The following is a 23203-nucleotide window of genomic DNA, read 5'->3' as shown; positions in this document are numbered from 1 at the left end:
GTCGACGCAATATCTAAAAACCTTACATTTCAAAACAGTGAATTCATAACACACCTTTGAATCCAAAGGAGATACAAAAAAAAGATTCAAGGTGAACTTAAACAGTACCTGATTAAGCCACTTAAATTTTTTACTTAACTATTTCCTTAAACATAACCAAATCATTAGGCACAGGAACAAAAAGTTTTAAACATTTAGTTTTCAAATAACAAAGTTTATAATTCATAGATTTAACATACTATGCTCTTCTCCAAAGCATGAACCAATCAGCTAAACCCCTTAATTATCCAAATACTCGGCAACCATACAAAGGAAACAAATAATAAACAAAAATTGAAAGGGATTTCCTTATCCACACTAATTCAAAATCAACTAACCACTTTTTTTATTGGTAATTTTTTTTTCAACCTAACATAGATATGAACATAAAAAATGGTATACCTTTTTCAAATTTCTCGCTTTTAAAGATAGTAGAGCTCCCAATAACCACAGGATTTGGAGATATTTCATTGTAGAAATCTTCACTTCCTAGATATTTCAACAATCATAAGAATTCTGTAGTCTTTATTATTGCAATTTAAAAAAATATGTTTTAACAGTAGAGAATTTATTTTAGAAAAAAAATGATCATCTCATACACGCCTATTTTTTTAACTGTGATCATTCTAAAGTCATTTTATAAGATGTGATCATGGTAACTTCACCCTCTATAACGTAAAGCAACCAAAGTTAAATAATATTTATTCTCAAAGTTATATCAAATTAATTTTAAAGTTAAAAAATATCTTTTATGTATATAAGGGATCCTGAAAAAAAAAACACAACAAAAGTTGGACATTAGCAAGAACTTTATTAAAAGGAATAGAAATTAAATTCAGGCATCTAGATCTCTTTGCACAAAGTCTTTATTCATAATATAGATTAATTAAAAATAAATTAGGAAAATATTCAATCACCTAAGTTAGTAATGAAAAAACAAATCATTCAAAATTTAAGAAAATAATTTCTAGTCAAAATAAGAAGAAAAGTAAGAATTTGATAAATTTTATCTAACATGAAATCTAGATATAAAATTATACATGAGTAACATTTCTTAAATACATTATCTCTTTGCTTTATTATTATTATTTTTTTTTGTGTAATTCTCCTTGCTCTAAAATTGTCAAAAAATTTCATTACAAACTAACTTAACTGCAAGTTAAACAACTTGGAATCAGAAACATAATATTATTGGAATCAAAGCTTTTAAAGTCATTACATAATGTCAAATGCTATAGCTTTCTAAAAAACTGTAGATAATAAATTGCATAGTTTCTCATAATTTATACACCTAGTCCTAAACTTAAAATAAAATGACAACTACAGAAGCTGCAAGTAATTCAAAAAAGCAAAATATCATGATTTTTTCATTTCTCCTATTACTTAAAAGTGATAGACTTATTTCCCCTACAATTCTATAACAAAATCCAAAACCACAAGCTAGTCATTAGCACCAAAAGTTGAGAACAAATTAAATTATCATAATAGTCACCACCACAAATAGCTCGCAGATTTTCTTCTCAATCAAAACCCTACTAATGAAATTAATTGTGTAAATATTGTTTAATACAATTATTCATTATGTAAAATAATAAGAATTTTCACATTAGTAAGAAAGAACAAAAGAAGTCTTATTTCTTGTAAGAAAGAATATTAAAAAAATACTTTTATTAGTTCCAATAAAAATTGGAGAACTTTTAGATTGTCAAAATAATAATCACTATAATAAAATAGCAATATTGTAGAAAAAGATAATGTATTTACCTATTCGACAACACCACCAGAAAAACTTTTGTTTGAAGGCATGAAAAATTTCTAGTGCTAGTAGAGCAACTGTAGTCATAATATTTTAGAGTTTAAGCTTGCTAATATCAAACTTCAAACTCAAGAAGTTTCAAAGTCTATGGTTTAACATGCTTATTTAAGTTAAGCAAAATGCAAAAAATGTTAACTAACTTTTTGGCTCTCATAAGATTCATTTATAGCTTATATAATTTATTATATATATATATATATATATATATATATATATATATAGATTTTGATACAAACACAATTCAAAAAGATCGATTTTTATCCCACAATTTTTTTGTCTATATTAAATGTTAAGGTGGCGACAAAAATAATATAGGTGCCAGACATCAAGTTTTTAGATACCATTCAATATTTAAAAATTAATGACAAAAACAAACTAAATATCTAAAAGATATTCACATATTTGATTCACATTTTTCATAGGAAATATATCAATAACCAAAATGCTTCAAATTTTCCAAAATTTGAAATAAATTAACTATCATTTGTAAATTTCTATAAGTCTAAAATGGGATGTTTCTCTTAGTAAACAGGAGAAGCTTATTTTCATGTATAGTGAAACCCAAAATATTCAAGCAAACGAGATTCAACATATTAGAAGACATAAAAATATATATGCTTATGATGAAGACTCTTAATTGCTCTTTTAGCAAAGCTTATATATGCTTATGATGAAGATTCTTAATTGCTCTTTTAGCAAAGTTTATACAAAAAAAATATTTAAAAAGAATATCCAAGTTAATGTACCATGGAAGAGTGCAGTAAAATATAACCAATCTTTATTGAGATAATCTTTTCTAATGGTTTCAACAGATTGCAACAAATGTTGAACCAACTCAAATCAAATTAAAACTGCCAGCAAACAATTACAAAAAATATGAAATTGCATGAAAATAAAAATGCTTAGTCTGCAAAAATGTAGTGAAAATACTTATCCAATATTAGATTTTCAGCATCGCCATCTTGCTACAGAACTGTTGCCTTAACACTACAGCAGCAACACCAATGCCGCTAAGCCTCTCTATTACTGGGTAGCAAACACAACAGAATGAGTATTAGCTCTCATGAAAGAGTCAGAGTAATTGCATTCCTAAGCAACAACACCTGAAAGAGAAACCACTTTTCACCTCACACTCTTGCTATGGCAACCCCCAGTATGCACCACTGTTTTGACATCTAAGAAAGAAAGAAAATTGATGATTCAAAATGAAATATTGGCATTAATTGTTCTCCAAAGTTCACATAGACAAATACACAAACATCTTATGAGCAAATGGATTAATTAATCACATACAGTTATGATATTGTTGCACACATATATTACTACCCTTTAAAAGGGAAAAAGAAAAATTTCAGCAATGACTTCACAGTTTCGAATAAGCATCGTTATTCACTTAAATATGGCTTTCCAGGCAAAACATGCAGCAAAAAATAAAATTTTATCTTACCCAGTGTATGCCTCAGGTCAAACATTGCGACAGAGGTGGGTAGTACTTGTTCAACACCTTCACCTCTCCCATCTTCTCTCTTTTGTGCTTGATTATGTTTCAATCATGGAAACAACCATAGACATTCAAACTTGAAATTAATAATTTAAGTAAAGATCGAAAGATAGAAAATTAAAATCCCCAATGCCATGTAATAATTCAATAATTTTTCAAGCAATAAAATGGAATTAAATATTTAGTTTCGTATTTTCTAATTATAATTATCCTTATCACTTATAAAACTCATACATATTCGAAGGATTTGTGATTTGCATTATAGCAATCAATTTACGTAAATTTATTAAAAAAATATACGTGTACAACTAAATTTTTGAAAAGTAAAAATAGATTCAATCCCATGAAAAAATCAATAATATAGTTGATTCGAAAATATAGCAAGAAAACAACCATTTCAAATGAGCTTTGAGTTTTAATATTTTTAAATTTGTCCACAGAATCCTTAAACAAACTCTAGGAACACCACTATATTTACGTGTTTATATGTAGGCTTAATCTTGTCATCATCCCTGGAAAAAGCAAGAATGCAAGGAGGCATGGAGCTTTAACTTTGAAGGAAACCATCCAATAAAGGAAAATGACAATAATAATAAAATTAGTAGTCACTATAATAAAAATTATACTATAGAACAATTTTCTTTGACAACTTATCCTATTAAAAGAACTCAAAAGTCAAATAACTGCACAACAAATGAAAGAGTTCTTATAAGTCATTTTAAATTCTTTTTTCATAAAACACACCTTCAAAACCATTGGAAACAAATTAAAAAATTTCATGTAATAAATTAATTTTCCAATGTAATAATTTTGTAAGCGTAATAATAGTAGTAGGTACCTCGAATGTAAAAATCTCAAAAGTTGGAGTTGATGCAGTCTTGAGAGTGCGTTCTGAAACAGTATCATCTTTAAAAGAGAACTTTGTGTTATCTTCCCTCTTGAGACCACCATATTAAATTGAAATCTCTTTGATTGAAACATATCTATTTGACACAAAAGATAAATAATTAATGAAAAAAATTTGAGTTGATCTTTAAAAAAAATACCAAAACAAAAAAATGAAGATTGATTTTATAAAAAAGGGTCTATGGATAAGATAACATACTTGATAAGTGTTTCTGGGCGAGTAACCACAATGACATAATAGATGTAATGTAACTTGTCAATTGAATTAAAATCACAAATATGGCACTCCCAAACTTGTAAAATAGCATTGAATAAGAAGTGCAATAATAACTTTTTATTCTTTGCAAGACTATTTCTTCTTCTTCTTTTGCTTCTGATTCTCTTTCAGTCACTAAAACAATCACAAAGATTTAAACATGAAATAGATAATTTGATTGAAGAAGGAAAGAAAGAGGAATAGAATCCTCAATGGTTGGGTGTAGGAAAGTTTTGGAACTTGAAATTAGGGGTGCGCAAAATAATTATGTAAGAGTCAGCAGCCAACTTCCAACTGCCGCCCCTTCTTTTTCCGCCTTGGCCGATCCGTTTTCCCTTCCGCAAGAAGATCTGCAATTGAAGAATCAGCTGAACTCAGAACCAAACACTAATCTAAATTAGTGAATTCAGATTATATTAAAAAAGATGGTAATATACATTAATTATAAGTTCTGGCCAATTTCAATTACGGATCCAATAAAGCTATAAACCAATATAAAAAAGAAGAAAAAAATGGCTCCATGTTCAACCAACTGCTATAGTCAAGATAAAGGCATCCCTGCTGGCTTGCTCTTATATTAGTCAGTAGTCTATCACTTGAGTTATACTCATGCAATAATTATTTTGAGGTGGAAAAGGCTAAATATTTTTTTACTCCTTTTGTAATTGAAGAAATGAAAATAAAAATATGGACTAACCTTTGAATCACTGGCCAACTTCTAACTACTGTCCCTTCTTCTTCTGCCTTGATTGCATGTTTTTTCCCTTTGCAAGAAGACTTGCAATTGAAGCAGCAACTAAACTCGAAACCAAACGCTAACTAAATTGGTGAATTCACATTATATTAAAAAAGCATATAATAATATACGTTATAAGTTTGATCAATTTCAGTTACTGATCTAATAAAGCTATAAACCAATATGAAGAAGAAAAAAAGGACTCCAGTGAACAACTAATTGATATGGTCAAGAAAAACTATATTGTTAATAATCAAAGCAGAATATGAAGATAAAATATTTGTAAGTCAATATATCTTCTTAAGATAGTAATTATAAATAAGAAAACAAGAGAGTGGTATAATCGGGAGCTTATATCAAACACATGGTGAATAACTTTGAAATATTAACAGAATAATAAGTAGCAAACACTACAATATACAAACTCAAATAAAAAACTTTCCTTTCTCCTAACATATTCTCATTAATATATTTTTTTCATTTGATGTATCTTTTTTTTCTAGAATTTTTGTCCTCTCTTTCAATAGTAAAAATTTAAAAAATATATAAAACAAAAGAAAGAAAGAAAGAATGAAAGAAAGAAAGAAAAAAAGAAGAGAGAAATCATTTGTGTGCTTTATTTTTGAAGCATGATGTGCAATATTTTTTTTGTAAATTGAGATACTTTTATTTGAACTGTATGCTGTTATAAAACCTTCAGATGATTAAAAAGCATGACATACTACACTTTTCAATAAGCAAACCAAATGTTGGTGAAAAGAAATAAATTTCTTGAGAGAAAAAAGAAATCTTATGAAGTTTTAATTTAAAAAAATTAAAAAATTAAAAGAGATAAGAATAAGTTACAAGTTACCTAAGTACATCATAACTACTCTCATTAACTCATGTATAAATTGACTCACTTTATTCTATTTGACTATTTTTTCATATTTTATCAATCAATTAATCAATCACTTCATAAAAAAAAGTATTAATCGAAAAAGTTATAAACACTTCTAATATCAACAAATGACAACCAATAATCTAAATCAAGATTTAGGGATTTAAATAGGAATTAGAAGCATATACACAATTTTAAAATTCTTTGCATTCTGAGCCACTTCAATTTTACTTTAACAGTGTCTTCTTGCTTGCACTTTGTTACCACCAACCAACGAAGTTGTAACTATTTCATCCAAAATAAAGAAACTTAAACAACTAATAATATAATTTGAATACGCTCGTTCTAAGCCAAAAAAAAAAAGAGGAACATATAATAAGTTTCGTAGTAATGATAAAACCACTATTAGAACATGAAAAAATCAAGTTTTCATTTTATCATTAAAAAATCAAGTATTCATTCATATTTAACTTTTGTCCACTTTCCCGCAAATTTGACTATTGAATCAAAAAATATTTTATATTTCTTTGCATAACCAACTAACACACAAGTTTTAATGTTTTCTTTTATCTTCCTATGATTGCATATTTCTTACCAAAACAAACCTTAAAAAAAACTTAAAGACACACATATAACTAATCCATGAACACATAGTTATGAGAAAATAAAAGAGATGAAAACTAAAATTCACATTTTATATTTCAAAGAGAGTAGATAGAAATGATCATAACGTGTAAAATAGCTCAAAAAAATCAGTTGTGCATTTCAAGCCAAACTATCCCAAGAATCTGCAGCTCCAGAGAACATATATCATACATAAAAAATACAATTAAATATTTGATCTTAATCGTTCATACTGAAGCTGTGTTTTCTTTTTTCTTCTTTCAATGATATCGTCCTTGTAAAAATTGATGAATTCTTAACACAATGATGATGTATTATGTATATACTTCTACGTTGATAAGACCATAAACGGTTGCATTTTATCACACATCAACATTAATATGCCAATTTGGGAACTAAGAATTCAGACATGCAGCTCTACCACTGAGATATAAGAGATACTAAATATGTGACAAGAACAAGAATTTGATAATAATATTTTTTTTATCAGAAACAAAAACTACACAATAGTAGTAGGAAAAGGCATATAATCCATTCTCTACATTCAAAATCAAACTCTACAAACTCGATAACTTTTAAAAGGGATTACAAACGATGTTTATTTTTGTATTTTTTTTCTTTTTCTCTGAAAGAGAAATGTCCCCTATCAAGGACAATTTCCTCACTGTTAAGTTTATTCGTCCATCCGAATGATGCACCTGATGGACTCTCCTTTCAGCATCAAATAAAGGCTTGTTAATCTCTAGGAACGAAACGGTGTGAGTGATAAATTTCTCAAGTTCCAACTCCTGAATTATAACCAATGAAGATATCCATTAGCAACATGAATAAAAACTTATCAACTTGTTAAGACTACAATGAAGAGTTTAGTATAAAAAGCTTACCCCTTTCATGTACTTCTCCACAACATTAGGCAGATCGGTTCGGAATTTGTAGTTACCATAGAAGGTACCCTTGAGAGTTCTCTCATTCAAGAAGTTCATAGGATGAGTTTTGAAAACATCATATTTGCTTGGCACACCAACAAGAATAGCAACACCCCAACCCTGAAAAGGGAATAGAATATTTAAGTTTCAGTATTAGTAAATAACTTATCATAACAACATTATAGCAACAAATTAAAAAAAGAACAAGTTATGATTCAATTACATCATGGACATATTCAAATGCTGAGATCATAGCTTGGATGCTGCCAGTACATTCAACAGAACGATCCACGCCTCTATTGGTCATTTTAGCAATTACCTGTTGAGCAACATTAAAATCTTAGTCTTTCTTCCATAAAACAAACTTTTCAAAAAATATACAAGACATCACAAAATTGAAAGTTAAGCAAAATAAAAAGCAATGTCAAGGAATCCAACACTGTCCCCACCAAAGAAGGGCTTCCTTTTGCTGCACTTCCCAAAAGCTTCTTCCACCCTCTCAATCACTTCTTCCATCACCTTATAATATGGCTCCCTCTCTTCTTCTGTTTCAATAGTTATAATGCTGTTCATAGAAGGAAACCACTACCCCCATTTGCACAGAATGAAAAAAATTGTTAAGAGAAAGCTAACTAATTAGAGTAACTACTATAACCTACCAACTAATCTTAAGTTATTAACTGACAACATGTAACAAACTTCCATCTGAACTCCATGGAAGTTTATTTTATTGAAATAATAGTATAATCAATATAATTAATAGAAATAATCTAATCATAGTGAGCTAGTTATAAAGTTGCTAATAAAGAATGGAGTTACCGATGGTCTTTAAACAATTCAAAGTCTCTGAAAACTCACCAACATAAATGTAAGACCCATAATTTTTGAAAAACAGCTATTATTATCTAATTTCAAATTCAGTATTTCTGTAGCTTTAATTTCAGAAATTTCTTTATTAAAGAAAATCAGAGCAAGTTTTGATTTATTGAATTTGAGATAAGTTATGATTATTATCCAATTTTACAATTATTGAATTATTTTCTATATTTAAATCATATAGTTGGTAGTTACGAAATAAAAAGGATTTTTATATGATTTTGGACTAAATAATTAATATTTAAGAATATTGATATTACTATTTTAGAAAATGAAGAAATTAAGTATATTATTTCTAATTATTTGGTTGAGACACTTTATTGAAAATAATTTGTAAAAATTGATGAGCAAATAGTATTTTTCCATATATTATTAGTGTTGGATTTACATTGGGTTTCAATTACTATATTATTCCCAATTTTATGTGAAATTACTAAAATGCCCCTAGCCCTAATTTTCTCAAAAACCCTAACCCATTACCCGGTCACCCTAAACCCAGCAGCAGCTGCCATCAAATGAAACGGAAAGAAAGAAAAGGGTTAGAAGGAAGCCGAGAAGGAGAACGAAGAGGGGAGGTATGGGGCTAACGAGGAGCCATTGCCGCCGTGTTGCACCGGAAGGGATGAGAGAGCGAGGAACAGATCCGAGAGGGGAGGAGGGCGACGCAGCCGCCGAGCCGTCACCATGCCGATCGTCTTCCTCGCCACCATTGCCGTCCTGTTCCTAGAACCCTGAGTCGCGCCTCTGTCACCGAGCCAGAGGAGCTCATCCTTGTTGAGTCACCGCCGCCACTGTTGGGGTTTGTCGCTGCCATCTTGCCTCAGCCGGAGAGCACGATGAGAGGGTGAGATGGGAGTTCGCACAGCAGCGAGAGGGAGAGCGCGACAGGGGAGACCATCGCCGCATGGGGAACCGTCGTCGAATCCATTCTTTCCGCCGCCACTGGGAGCATGGATGGATGAGAGTGGAGGAAACTGCCTTTCTCTATCTCTGCCGCTGCTGCTTGCGTCTTGAACTGTTGCACCAGCCGCCGCCGCAGGTGACGCTGTTGGAAAGGGGAGCTACGCGTCTGTGCTTATGGCTGCCGGAGAAGTGGTTGTGGCTGCCGGAACCACACTGGAGCTTCTGGCCGTTTCTACCACTTGAAACCCCCGCTGTAGTCGCCGAAAAACGCCTCTGCCGCCGTCGAGATCCAATGTCGGTAAGGGTTTCAGACTTGGTCTTTGTTTCTTGTGAGGTTATGGGAATCTTATTGTCGCGGCATGTTGGTTTCAGTCATCGTTGCCAGAGTCTGGGTCACCACAGCCGCTGGAAGTGGCTGTCGGGGCCACCGCCCAACCGGTTCAGAGGGCGTTGCGGTTCGGTTCATCCGTTCTTACTGATAGCTCAGCGTTAGTGTTCTGTTCCGTGTAATAAAGTAATTGTAATGTTGATGGCTGTAGGGGTTAGAATCCGAGTTTACTTGTGGCGTTGAGGTTGTTTCTACTATTGAGAAAGACACGCGGAACCGAAATTTTGATTGTCGATTTTGGGTTGAGGCAGAAAGGACACTGTGACGCACTTGGGTTATGGATTTGCGTTTTGAGGTAGGGGCACTTTTTGAAAACTATATTTTATATGTTAGAATTATTACATATGGATACTGATGTGAGATAATGTATTTGGTGATTGTATAAGCCTTATGTGATGTTGATTATCCTGGATGAATGTAATTGTATGATTGAATGGATTATTATTTGGTTTTGATGAACGGATTGTTGTGTGGTTTTGTGAAACAGAATGCTTTTCAAGTTGATTCTTTAAAGATTTGAAATATGAGTTTAATCCGTTGAGGGATTGGTTTGAATTGAGTTAATTATTTTGATGATGTGAAAGATAGAATACTCTTGAAATTCAACCTGGGTTGCTTTAATTAATTTGGTTTTGTTAAATGATTTATTGCTGAACCGATTCTTTTAAACTTTGGAAATGAGTTAAATCGGTTGATATTGAGTTGATTTTGAAATGGTTTCCTTAAGATATGCCACTGAGGCGACTGTTGGATTTAGCTTCCTTTTGAATTGATTTCTGGTTTTGAGCTGTTGAAAAGGAATGAGAAACGGTTTAGTTGGGACCCGAATCGGGTGGCAAACGTCCAAGTTTTAGGGGAGATGCTGTCGAAATTTCTATAAAATCCGAGTCCTTATTGAAATGTTGTATGGAAAAATGATGAATTAAAGACTTCTACTATTATATTTGAATTATCAAGAAAAGGACTATTCATGCCTTTGAGATGAGTTATTAAAGAGGAAATTGTGATTTGGTCTTGCTTTTTAAGAAAGGCATTATATCTCTTTCAGGAGAAAGTTATTTAGATGAAACTTATGTTTTAAAGCTGTTTTAAATGTGATAAGGGCATTACCTTTGAATTTGACTTGAGGGTTTCAATGACTTTGAAAGAACCTAAATGTCTATTTACAAGTTTCATTTTAAAATGTTTTGAGAAAGGTTTTAAGTATTCTTTGAATTCTGAATTCTTGCAAGACTAAAATAATTTTGAACCGTTGAAACGTTCTAGAATTTACCATGGGGGTTGAAGCTGGTTTTGCCTAAGTAAAGGAAACGGCTTTGAAAGAAGTAAATGATTACGTGACTCGGTTTGGCTTAGATCCTATTTTATTACTTAAATCGGAAAGCCAAGGTTTTAATGATTTTAAATGAATTTGGCGAAATGAGTTATGCTATTCTCCCTTAAAGACTTGGGACTCTGTCGAGAAACTTTGTTATAAAATCCCATTGTTGGATGGATGATTTTGAATATTTCAAAATGAATCTTTAACTTTCCATGGTTATGGAAGTTTTGAAAAGAGGATGCCGAGAGTGGCATTGTTTTAAAAGGGACATTTACTTTGAGTAAATTTGGCTTATGAGCCTGAGATGATTTGAGAAACGAGATTTCTAAAGCCAAGGCTGAAAAGAGTTGAAACTTGATTTCAAAGTGAAATGATTTGAGAAAAAGTGATTTATGGCTTAAATGCCAATTTTATGAATTTAATGATGTTGGATGGTGGAAGTGTTGTTTTGCTATGGGCCGGAATGGCTGTGTATACTATGAATATTGGCTGGTTCTGGATTGAACCGTGAGCCGGAATGGCTGTGTACGCTATGAATATTGGCTGGTTCTGGATTGAACCGTGAGCCGGAATGGCTGTGTATACTATGAATATTGGTTGGTTCTGAACTGAACCGTGAGCCGGATGGCTGAGATGGATGGTGATCCATGGCTGAATATAAATGCATGTATACAATTGAATGAATTGTGAATTTAAGCCGAATGGCTGAGATGAATGTCGTAAGCGAGTATGCTTGTGTTTTCTCTCTGGTTGTAAGGGTGACAGGGCACCGATACCCTCTAATGGCGACAGGGCGCAGATACCCTCTAATGATATTAATGCGCAACAGAGAGACTGTGCCCGGGTTAGCTACCGGTCACGTCGGTTTGGCTTGGTAACCGACAGATGATATCATCAGCCACTAGGGACAGGCATGCATCATATGCATCTATGTGACATTGTTTGGGTGTGCATAATGTACGTGGTTTGCCTTTGTGATTAACTGCTAATTGTTCTACTTGTTGTAACTGTTTGTTTGTGCTTGAACTTCCTATCTGTGTTTGCATCTGGGTCTCTGTTGGATTATGGTGATTGGTTGATGGTTGGTTTGTTTGGGCCTAGGGCCGTGGTTAAAATGAGGTGGACCGATGATTGGTTCTGGTTTTGTGTTTTTGGTTTGGAAAAGTATGGAATGCTAATTTGGTTCAGCATAGATAAACCTTTTTAAAAGGCTTTTGAATATTGTTTTAAATAAATAGTTTCCTCTTTCAGAAAAGATTTCAGATTTCTCTTTTATTGTAAACCATTGTTTTTGAAAAGAGGCATAAGTCAGTTATTAATCACTGGCGCGGTTATCTTCACGTATCCTATTACAGTAATTCCCAAAAACCCTCTACTGAGAACCCTTTCGAGGATGATGTTCTCACCCCCTTACATTTTTTCCCTTTCAGGATATGGGCGCAGAAGTCACGAAGAGTTTATTTATTTGTTACTGAGATGCTCTGTATTGCTTTAGATTATTATTTTTGTACCCTCGCCTTTATCCTGATATATTCTGTAAGAGGGTTAGGAATTGTATTGGGTAATGTTTGTAATACTATATATATATATATATATATATATATATATATATATATATATATATGGATGTACTCTTTATGATTTTCTGTATGTTGTATGGTATGTATGGATGTATGTTGTATAGCAAAAGTATTTTTGGGAGCGGTATTGCGGTTTAAAGTTTTAAACAGTCTCATATTTTAGTATTAAATATCATAAGTGTCATCGTAATGTCTGAGCTATCAGAGTTGCGCAGCCGGAAGTGTGAGCTTTGGTAGTTAGGGTGTTACAATAAACTTTTAAGATCTTTTACTCAATAATTAGAAATAATCCAACTTTAATGAAACAATGAGAAAAAAAACAGCGAAAATAGCAAAAACTCATATCAGAAAAAAACAAAAAGGAATCACCTTTTCATCTATATAAGTGGCTTAAAAGCGAGCAGTTGCTTTGTCATAAGGATCAGAAGGAAGGATTGAAGGGGCATTATTATTGGACCAACTCTGATCAATGTATTCGACTATGATGAGAGACTTAGAGATGGGTTTGCCATGGCAGATTATAACAGGGACCCTCGCATTCACAGAATTATACCTCTCTTCAAAGTCTTAATGTTCAATGGACTTGATTCTAGCTACGCCTCAGCAGATATGCCAAGTATTCAAAATTGAAAACACCTGTGCAGATATAGAAATATGAAGACAGAAAGCTATTCATCAAATAGAAAGAAATATTATATTTCGATTTACAAACTGTACTGGTACCATTTCTGAAAGAAACAATACATTTTTTGCCAAAAATGATTTCTCAAAGAAAAGGTATACTTACCGAGGGCCCATGCTTCTTCGGCCTTCGCCGACTCTTTTTCCCTTATGCAAGAAGACCTGTAGCTGAAGAACAGAAAAAAATGTCAAATTAGCAATGTCATGGTTATTGGTTAGATTTAGAAGAGAATGGTACACAAATTGAACAATTCCAAGTTGGTCAACCAGATTTCAAGACAGTTTCATAGAGATGCCCAATCTCATCCTTACACAAACCAAAGTCTATAGTGATCTCCTACTATTTGCTAGAAGATCTTAATCAATTACTATTGAATTCTGCAGAGAAAAAATCAAAACAAAATGGACTTCAACCCATGCATAATTTGCATGTATTCAAAGAGTTGAACCAATTATCAAACCCCAAAAAAATGTATTCATATAATTAAAATTTTCAAACTGTATATTAAGTAAATAAATGTTGATTAGAAGCAAAAACAACATAGTGTTGATATAGCTTCTAAATGTTAAGTGTAACAATCCTATTAATTCAAAATCCCACTCATCATGTTATATGTAATATCCACAATATTCAACGACCGTTTAATAGATATTAGTGAAATTTCAAATAAAAAAAGTTTTTAGACAGTACAGTCAAAAATCTAATTTATCATTTCTCAAGCAACAGAAAAATGAGACATTAGTAATAAACTGTAACTTGCAAACCTCATCTCCCTTTTTGACATAATCACCCTTTTTCCTTGTAAAAGTAATGCTGCCGACCATAGTAGCTCCTATTGCAACAAATACCACGTGAATCCAAATCATATATTACTCCCAGATATAGGTTAAAAAAAATACTAAATATCAGGCACGCAGCTATGGGATAACTTTGTTGTGAACACAAAAACGTGTAGTTTCAATTCTAGGATGATGGCTATTTATAAATTATTCAAGGTAAGAAATGTAAGCTTTTACATTTTTCGCAACCCAGCCAATGGTGAAATAACAAATTGGAATTGTTATCCACAAAGTAATATTCTCCAATAAATTCACGTGGCAGAATTTTGAGCAGGACCTAGTTATGAACTCGGGCATTTGTAAATTAAAATTGATAGGGATGACAAACCTTTTCAAAATCCACAGTAGAAATTATTGAAACAACTTGCTTATTCTCCGTGAATACAATACAGTACTTTCTATTTACAGCAATTGGATTGACCTTAAAAAAATACTAATGACAATCAACACCAAGAAAAGTAGAAAACATAAATGTTAAATGATTCTCCTTAGGTCATTATCTCATACCATATATAAGCATCCAGGGATGTCAACAAATTGCTCAATAGTTCCTGATACTGGAACATGGAAACGGTGATAATCCTGCAATAAAGAAGCATTCAAATAAAAATTTGCAATCAAATTACTTGTAAATGAAAGTAAATTTGAAAGAAATAAGACACAAAGAAAGCAACAAATACCTGTGGTGCCAAATGAAATATTACTAAAGTTCCATTAACAAAAGCATTAGAACACATTTCTTTCTCCAAAAGACCTTGAACTGAAAACTTTTGACCCTAAAAGGAACAATCAACAACCATAAATATACATAATTTAAGTTGAAAGAATTAAACGACATAATATATTCCAATTTTCAAGGAACATAAAATCTTCAAAATTAAGGAAGAAGTTGAAATATAGAATGTGATCAAGAAAAATGGTAGTAGATATACTAATAGTTACCTGAAACCAGTATTCATCATGCATCACTTGATATTGTGTAAAAACCAAATGGTTACATATGTTACACTTCTTACATCTCTTGCTTGATGTTAAGCAAATGTGGAAGAATAAAAACCAAATGGCCGACTCTTCTTTTGAATTGTTCAATTTGTGTACCGCTTATCCTCAAAAGAACAAAAAAAAATGTCAAAAAGGGGGGAAATCAAAATTTGAAGACAAATTAAGATAGGTTCGCAAGGGAATCGAAATATGATCATTGATAGTTTGGAAATCAAGATTAAAACCTGAATTATATTGTTATATATTTGAGAAAGAGTAAGTAGCTAAGCTGCCAAAAATAAAGAAAATTTAATTAAATGAAAAACTAATAGAATAATGAAATATATGAATATATTCACCCGTATATGAATATCAAATGCTTTTCAGTTTTTCACGTTCTTGTATTTTGAGTTCAAAATTTAGGAGAATCGTTCTAAATTCTGACTGAGCTACTCTAGCAAAATTTTTTTAGTTTACAAAAAGTTTTTAAATTTCCTAGGACTTGATTAACCTTTTTCAAATTTCCTAGTACCATCAAAAGCTATTTTTTAAAAATCTTTAATAGATGAAATATCATTAACTAAAAGAGACTAATCCATACATAAATCTCATAGCCTCAAAAGTTTCATTTAATGAATATGCCATACACAAGAAGATATAATACACACTTAACATTACAGCATCTGAAGTACCTTTTTCAGCTTGAATAGCTTGTTCCATAGACTACAATCCCATTCTATAGTTGAGGGAGTTACCATAACCCTTAAGAATATAAGCCTCCAAGTTATCTGTCCACTCCAGCAGCATAATCTATTTACACAAGAATGAGCATTTTAAGAATTCATGGATGCAAACAGCAAGGAAAAAGGTGCAATGACATGTTAACATGGTTGTTGCAGAAACAAGAATAATAAGCTAATTTTTTCATACCCATTCAACAATAGCAACTTTTTAAGCATTCAAACTTCAATTTAACAGCAAACCACCTTTATGGAATCTGCAGTTTCATTTCAAGATTAAAAAAAGCGGAAAAACTATATCAATATATCAAAGTTTCATTTTATTATCTTCAGTTTTGATTTTTCTTTTGGTGTATTGTTGTTTGTATGATTTTTGTTACTTAGTTCTAATCTATCTTAATTTACATACAAATAAAGAAAAAGTAGATCATTAGGTCACAAAATAGACTCACAGCATCACTACAAACGTACCTCAGAAGGACGAAAAAAACTACATGCTTGATTGGTAATAAGAGAATCAAACTCTATAGCATCACTAAGATTTTCCTTTTCTTTTGATTAAAACATCAAAGATTATATATAAACTCAGAAAGAAAAACATGGTGAAAACCAACAACGGAAGAGAATAAAAAAATGTTACTTGTTTACACAAAAACCAAAGATATGATATATTCTGTCTTGTAAAATTCAGTCCATAGCGCCCAATTAACTATACCCAACAGTCTAAAATTTAGATCAAATGTTATCGTCGTAATTTTCAGATCTCAAATTTGGAAAATTTCAAATGACCAAAAAATTATGATAATCATAAGCTCGAGACCCCCAAAAAATGACTTCAACCCATTGTTCTCCATTATCATGTTCAGCACGACCGCTTATGTTCAGAATAATCAAAAAATGTAAAAAAGGTAAAAAAATCAAAATAGGAGAATGACAACCAAGATCCAAATCACAGTGAAAAGTATAGCACCTTACCTGGCGAAACTCCTCGAAACCGTCACCATTCATCGGTCCAAACCCGACACCGGGGCCGATTGGGTGGAAACCTACAGTCCTATTGGGAGAGCGATGTGGCGGCCTTTGGAAGCCCCGGCCGCCAGAGCAGAAGTGCACGGGACTCAGACAAGGGTTGTGGTACGTCATCGGAGAATCAGAGAAGCGAGAGTGAGGCCTCGAAGAATGACGGTGGCCATGAGAATCATCGTTGTTGTTGTTGTTTCTGTAGCAGTATCCTCTGTACCTATCCAGCTTGGCCAATATTAAATTGGAATGAAGAAGATCACTCTTGGGGTTGAAGGGTAAGAAGGAAAGGGGAAGAGAGAAAGGAGGAGAGTGGGCAGCAAGTAACTCGCCCACTCCCTTTGAAAAGGATGCCAGGTTGCGTGAGAGAGAAGGTGAAAGGGATGGCTGACGACTACTGTCAGAAGAGTACATGCATCCCTGAATGTGAGAAGCCAGGTGGAGGAGGTGCCACCGTGGAGGAGAACCTCCACCTGGGACTGGAACCGGCGTGGGATGCAAGGAGCTCTCTAGCTCGGAGATGAAACCATGCCTATCTAGTATATATATCGTTTATATTATGAATGAGATAAGTAATAAGATACAAAACCTAAATTGTGTCCAAGTTACCCATATTTGTAAATAAAATATTTAAAATATTTATTCAAAAAAAAAAACTAACCTAAAACCATTCTCTTCAACCCTTATTTCTTCTTCTCCTTCTTCTTCGATTCTCTTTTCCATCCCTTTCTCAAAATTTTTTTGTCACTTGTCGAACAAAACGTTAAGAGAGAAGGGAGATTCACTAAGTCAACCAAGTAAGTATTTTTATTTTTTATTTTTTTTTGTTATTAGTAGTTAGTTATTGTGATTTTTTTTACTTTGTTTAAGCTGAAAGTAGTTAAAAAAATATGATTATACCTAGTTAAATAATGTGATTTGTTCTTGTAGATGTAGCAATAGTACTAGTATTAGTGTTAGTTAATTGTTGTTGGTAACTATTATTAATTAGTTGTTATTACATATTTTTAGTAAGTTTTGTTTTGTTTGAAATATTTTTTTCAAAAGCAAAATTATTTATTTAATAGTTGTTAGTATATAATTTTTAGTGATTTAGCTTTTATTTTGAAAACTTATTAAAATATGTTAGCTTTGATTATTATTAATGATTATTATTTATTTTTAAATTTTATTATCTTACATAAAATGTTAGAAGCTTCAATTATTATAATTTATATTTTTAGTTATTTTTTCTTTTGTTTGAAATATTTAATAATAAAACTGAATATTGTTAAATGTTAGTACATATTTTTAGAGTTTTGTCTTGTATTTTAATTATTTATTGAAAAAAATAGAATTATGATTATTAGTTTTTAGCATATATTTTTACTAATTTTAGTTTTATTTGGAATATTTATTAAAAATAAAAACATTGTTATTATTACTATTAATGCTTAGGACGTATTTTTAGTAAATTATTTTTTATTTTAAATATTTAGTTACAAAATGATAATATTATTAATTATTAACCTATGTTATTAACTCAGTTTTGTTGGTTTTCCTTAAATATTTATTACAAAATAGTATTATTATTAATTGTTATATTAGCAACAATTAGTGTTATTTTTAGTAATTTTAGTTTTATTTTGCATATTCATTAGGAGAAATAGAATTATTATTATTAATTTTTAGTGTATGTTTTTAAATATTGATTATAAATGATTAATCACTAGCAAATAGAATAGAGTTATTATTAATTGTTTGTATATTTTTTTATTGTGGAATTAAGAAAAGACGAAGACGGAAAAATATGACATCACACATGCTGCGCTCTAGACTATGTTATTGGAATATCTTCGACATTCTTTATATGTAAGTAACTTTTGTGTTTATAATAGTAGTTAATAATTAACGATTAATTTAGTCATTATTAATTATAGTTCTTATTGATATTATTAGTCATAGTAGTTTATAGTTATTGACTGCTAATTATGATTTTTATTTTCAGAGTTTAAAAAACCTGCACAACAGACACTTAAACCAAGTAGACTTATAAAATATCACGAACTCACGATGGAAGAACAACTAAGAGAGAACCGATTTTATCATATATCTTAGATTGGGAAGATTATGACTCACAATTCGAGTATAAACATATTGGTTGAAAGGTGGCGTCTTGAGATATACACTTTTCATCTTCCACATGCCGAATGCATGATTATTTTGGAGGATATCGCCATGATCTTTGGACTTCGAACACATGGTCGCCCGATGACTGGATCTACTGATCACAACACAAGCGGGTTAGAAATCGAGTGGATAAACCAATTTGGTAGTGCTCCTGGATCTCACGACCATAGAGGAAGCGAAATAAGCTATCATGGTTTTGCAACCTAAAACAACACCAACATTTGATGGACCAACTAAGTAAGGAAATATATGTGAAATGTCATATAATGTTGCTATTTGCTATGACATTATTCAATGACAAGTCTGGAATTACTATACACTGGAAGTATTTGCCGTTGCTTCACCAGTTTTCATAGATTAATAGGTTTAGTTGGGGTTCTGCATGCCTTGTACACATATATTAATCATTATGTCGAACATCAAGGTATGATATGGATGGTCATCTAGCGTTGCTTCTTGTGTGGGAATGGATAGGAATGTTGTCATTAGGGCATTAGCTGATAGATACTAGCTTTTCACTCATTCATAGGTAAAATTTAAATAAGATGTGGATTTGATTATTATTTCTGTTTTGGTACTTTCTAATGTAAACATTATATGTCAAGTAGAATTATTTATCAACCCACCACAGATCAATATAGAAATTTGACAACTGTTGACATCAGGAGAATATTGGATGATCTTTCTCTGGACGGAATATATGTTTTGTCATCTGTACTTTTACTTATATTGACTTAAATTGATGATTGCATATTTATACCTTTGAGCTTTCATATGTTATTTAAGTTTGTGTGGGATGCATACAATCCTAACTGGATTGCACCTCATATTATTCCACTTGAGCTGAACGAGGGTTTCAGATCTCTGGAGTGAAATAATGCCTCTAATATGTTTTGAGGTTGTGGAGTGGCATCCGACTGATAGGGTAAGAAAGAAGTTTGGCTTTTATCAAGAGCTCCCATGAGAAGTTATGAACCTTGGAGCGTCCCATAACATAGTGCTGACCAGTCCAAAAAACAAAAATTGGACAGTTGAACATGAGAAATAAATCTTAAAATGGACAAACAGTTCTACGTGCACCTTAACTGGTCAACATGTTGAGAACTATCAACCTTCCAACTAGTACAAATATTAGTATATTTGTAAATTCGGTGATCCCATGTGACTTTTCAAGCAAGAGCAACAACCCCAATAACAAGATCAAACCACCATGGCAACAACTTGAGCAACAACCAAAGTAACAACTACAGGAACAACAACCACTATATCCATACACATACTCACTATCACAGCAACAACCATACCCACCTCCATATTATATCCACCACGATATCTACACTTATCATACACATATGAATATTCATAACCAGTTATACCACCATATTCAATAACCCTTACAACCTTTCACACAACTTATATGCCATCGTACTCATAACCATACCTACGACCGTACACATAAACAAATTCACAATCATCCTAACAACATAGTTGTAAGAACCGGACCGGTGATCGAACCGGTTAGGTTACTGGTTCACTAGTTTATTGGTTCAACTGATAAACCGCTGGTTGAACCGGTAAAACCGGTTTCACATGAATAAAAAATATAAAATACTAAAAATAGTCATAAACTTAATAAATTCAAAATACATATCGTTAGTTCTTCACCAACATTTTAAAAACAACGAAGTTTCAAAGTCTAAATATAACTAATACAAAGATAAACATGAAAGTAGTTAGTACTAGTACATTAGTATCTTAATTAAACACAATATGGATAATAATTCATAAACTGAATCCAAGGAGTGATTTCGATGTCGGCAAGTTGCTCTTCATCTGACAAATGTGGAGCTACATCCTGATTGGTTTCATTTTGATTTGCATTTTCCACAAAATTATTAGCTCCATCATCCTCCCGATCATCTTCCAAACCCAATTGATCAAACATATAATCCAACAGTTTCATATTTCCAGTACAAATCAACAAAACAACAAATTTACAACTTACAAGTCAGCAAGGATATTCAGCTTAACAATTTCAACAAGCATATTCAACAGTTTCATATTTTAAGCTTTCAACAAGGATATTCAGCTTAACAATTTCAACAAGCAATAAGCATATTCATATTCATAACAGCAAGTCAGCAAGAAGTGCAGAAAAAAAGTAAGTTTACAACTTACAAGTGCAATGCAGAACAGAGCGGGTGTAATGCATTTCACACAACAATCATTAAACTTCAAGTGCAAAACAGAACAGAAGCAGATTACACATTACAGAACTGGAGCTGCTTACCTGTTTGACAGAGTCACAGAGCAGAAGAGCGAGGGCGACTGGGCGAGGGCGACGGCGCTGGAATGGCGAGTTCGACTGCGCGCAACGGCCGAACGGCGAGTTCGCGGGTGGCGGGTCTGTATCTGTCCTGTTCGGCTGTTCCTACTCCCTTGGTTCAGTTGAGTTGGTTTCTTCAAAGTTCAGACCGGCGGTGAGACGAAGAGGATGACGGCGGGCGGCTGGGGGCTGGGGGCTGGGTGAGTGAGGTGAGGCGGACTGGCGGAGGGCTGAACTTAGGCTTAGCCGCGCCGTTAGGGTTGGGGGGAAAGGGGAGGGAAAGTGGAAACTGGGGTCGGGTGGGGGTGGAGATTGGTTTGGTAGCCCATAGGGCTTTTCTTTTCTTTTTTTTTAAATAAACCAAAACGACGTCGTTTTGAAAAAGAAATAAAAAAAATTTTCTGAACCGGTTGGTTAACCAGAAACTGCCGGTTTTTCGGTTTTCATCAAAACTGGCCGGTTCAACCCGGTTTGACACGGCTCTCTTCCTTATCCGGTTACACCACTCAACCAGACCAGTTCTGGGTCCGGTTCACCAGTTTTTTGGTTAAACCGGTCGGTCCGGTCCGGTTCTTACAACTATGCCTAACAACCTTCCAAACAGCCATATGTGATGCCTTGAACCTATTCAAAAAGTTAGATGCTATGTGTCTGATGTAAAATATGTGAATAATTCTTGGATATTGCCATGTTCCATTACTACGACCTACAGTTGAGATAGTGAACTTGTGTCAATCAAATATAAGACCAACACCATCTCGATTAACCACATGTGTTCGTAGGTGGCTAATAAAAAGTGTCAAGTATCGGCAGTCTCACCCTTAACTATGACAAATGCAAAAGACATGATATTCCCATTGCTATATTGTGATATCGCAACTAAAAAATTCCTTTTATATTTTTCATACAAGTGTGCCATTACCTGTACCACTAGTTTGCAACTTCTGAATGCTTTAATACAAGGGTAGAAAATTCAAAACACTCGCATCAAAATCCAGAGATCCTCAACCAACTAATTTTCTCGGTAAGCATATGAGTTTTGTACTTAATAGCTGCTGATGGTAGGTCGAAAATATTTCTTGCATACTAGCTTTATCAATCATATGCATTATTTAAAATTTAACGAAACCACCAAATATTATTACAAGTTGCCTCTACAAAATATTTGTCACTCTCTTCAACACTTGATGATCTACACTTTGTGAAAATATAATTTTAGGTAGTTCATATGTTATTGAAAGAAGAATAACAATAACATATGGATTCTTATATAAAAAGCTCACACCCTCATATGTATGAGGCAAAATCTGACGATTGTAGTATATTTTTAAACTAACATAACCTTCTATTTTATACACTTATTACATTCACTCACAAATTTTTTTACTCTCTTAATATGCATAACAATTTGAAGAACTAAAAATCTCTCTCAAAATCTCAAAATGAAGAACAACTTGTTCATCTCTATTCTCCTTAATACGTTTTAGCTAACACCAAAGGCTCCTTTTATAGTTAGTTTTATATTTTTTCTATTTGTGGCTATACAAAATGTCATTGACGTTTTCACTTTTTCTCAATAGATCAGTAACATTTTGACCAACTTTAATTTTTAAACTCGTTTAACAAACAAAACAACATTGTCATTTTCTATTTTTTTTTTCTAATTTAAAAATTTTTCAACAAAATAGCATTGC

General features: G+C 32.4%; 2 pseudogenes; both read right to left on the bottom strand.

The window, feature by feature from the left end:
• Window positions 1-7431: 7431 nt before the first annotated feature.
• Window positions 7432-7991, bottom strand: LOC130955164 (alcohol dehydrogenase 1-like; annotated as a pseudogene).
• Window positions 7992-13142: 5151 nt separating this feature from the next.
• On the bottom strand, window positions 13143-22688 carry LOC130956828 (phosphatidylserine decarboxylase proenzyme 2-like; annotated as a pseudogene).
• Window positions 22689-23203: the final 515 nt, after the last annotated feature.

The sequence above is a fragment of the Arachis stenosperma genome, chromosome 10, assembly GCF_014773155.1.
Source record: "Arachis stenosperma cultivar V10309 chromosome 10, arast.V10309.gnm1.PFL2, whole genome shotgun sequence".
NCBI lineage: Eukaryota > Viridiplantae > Streptophyta > Magnoliopsida > Fabales > Fabaceae > Arachis > Arachis stenosperma.
The sequence above is the reverse complement of the archived record's forward strand: the minus strand, read 5'-3'. Positions and strand labels throughout refer to the sequence as shown.